Source organism: Tamandua tetradactyla (assembly GCF_023851605.1).
Source record: "Tamandua tetradactyla isolate mTamTet1 chromosome 25 unlocalized genomic scaffold, mTamTet1.pri SUPER_25_unloc_2, whole genome shotgun sequence".
In the NCBI taxonomy this organism is placed as follows: Eukaryota; Metazoa; Chordata; class Mammalia; order Pilosa; family Myrmecophagidae; genus Tamandua; species Tamandua tetradactyla.
Genome location: NW_027518257.1, coordinates 370,917 through 372,873, shown reverse-complemented (window position 1 = coordinate 372,873; position 1,957 = coordinate 370,917). Strand labels below are relative to the sequence as shown.

The 1,957-nt window shown below is 43.7% G+C and overlaps 1 pseudogene; it reads left to right on the top strand.

Moving 5' to 3' along the window:
• The first annotated feature begins 459 nt into the window (after positions 1 to 459).
• Positions 460 to 1,359, top strand: LOC143673037 (sulfotransferase 2A1 pseudogene; annotated as a pseudogene).
• The last annotated feature ends 598 nt before the right edge of the window (positions 1,360 to 1,957 follow it).

The window sequence follows — 1,957 nt, the reverse complement described above, 5'->3', positions numbered from 1 at the left end:
TGGAACCTTTCTCAAAATAATGGCTTTAAGTGCATAAACAGAATCATAGAGGAAACCAATTATACTGACTTATAATTACCAGAATACTGAAAGACCAAATGTGATATAGTAACATATGCTTCCTTATTGAAGCATTAAGTAACACGGTCTTGCAATAGATCTAATAACTACTGTAATTTTAAAGTAGCAATGAACATAAGTATTTTTGAGAAATCTGCCCCCATTGTACTGTGATATGGAAAATAATTGTGATTTCTGTTGGCAAAGAAGTCATCAGCACTGTACAACTGTGGTGTGTTGTCTACATTCATAATTAAAAGAAATAAATAATTTCAGAAAATAAATAGCCTTTTTTTTCTCATCGAAGTTCACAGATGCTCTCCTAAGAACTCCCCAGATGAAAACAGAGCTAGTTGCTTTCTAAGATTGCTAACAGTGGAACAACCAGACACAGCTGGGATGGAAACATTTTGGATGGATGCTTATTTTACATGGACCAAAGGGGCTCCTTTCCCCATGGGCACTATTAACAACCCGAGGTCTTTGTGGGATGAATCTGTGGTGAGGAATGGAGATGTCATTACACTTTCTTACCCAAAGTCAGGAACCAGTTGGATATAGGACTTCATTGGTCTGATTCCCTCCAAAGGAGATTGCAGCCAGGTCCAATCTGTTTTGACTTGGCATCGTTCACTGTGGCTAGAATATGCAAAGGGGCTAGAGTGGATGCAGAATCATTCCCACCTCCTCAAGAACACCCACACTTCTACACCTCACACCTCCCCATTCAACTCTTCCCCAACTCATTCTTCAGTTCCAAAGACTATTTACATAATCAGAAATCCCAGAGATGTTATTACTTCTGGTTATTATTTCTGGAGAGCAATGAAGAGTGTCATAAATCCAGCGTCATTTGCACAACACTTGCCGTGGCTCCTTCATGGGAATGTGGCATGTGGATCAGGGTTTGACCATGTTTGTGGCTGGCCAATGATGAAGGGAGAAGAGAATTTCTGAGAGTGGCATGTATGGGCTTGCATCGGGACATCAGACCCAGTGTAGAAGTGACCAGCCAGTTCGTGGGCAAGATGTTAAGCTCAGAAGAACTGAACCAAGTCTTGAGGAGTGCACCCTTCCAAGCTGTGAAGGATGCTAAGACAAGCAATTTATCTCCATTACCAGATTACATGGCATCACAGCAAAGGACGATTGATAAAAGAAGGAATCACTGGGGACTGAAACAATCACTTTGCAGTGGCACAGAGTGAAACCTTTGATAAGAGGTACCAGGAGACGATGGCAGGGTTTCCCACAAGAGCTTTTCCCATGGGAACAATGTCCAACTGTTTCTGCATCTGACATGAATACTGACTTCTTTTACATCCTCATGCAGTGGCTTGTCATATGTCCTAGCTGTGTAGGCTGCAGTCTTGGGTCACTCTGGGCATCCCTCATGGACCACCACCCATCACTTCCTCCAGGCAGTCCTCTGGCAGAGTAAATTGGGGTCTGCTGCCCACTGCCACTGCTTGTCAGACCCAATGGTTCTATGAAAGCTACTTCATTCACAACACACCCTGGGAGTCCATAGGATTAGTTGCGTCTGTGAAAGTGTCCTTAAAATAAAATCAAGGAGGTGAAATGCTGGGGCCTAAAGATAAGAGAGAGCCCCAGCTGCACCGGGGACAGGGTGGGCTGTAAGGAGCTGTCCCTGTGCAGGGAGCTGCTCTGTCTTTGTCCTGGTCCCAGTAAGATCTCATGTGTGATACTTGGCTAAGGGCAGGTGGCTGCACCCTCAGGGTAGCTTTTTAAAAGTCTGGTACATCTCAGAGACAACTGCAGGCTAGTAATGTTTTTCACACTCAGTCTTGGAAGGTTGGAGTCAACAGTAGTGTTTTCCTGAGATAATTTTTGTGTTGCTCTCTAAAGTTTACATTAGTGTGCTCTCATTTTCATC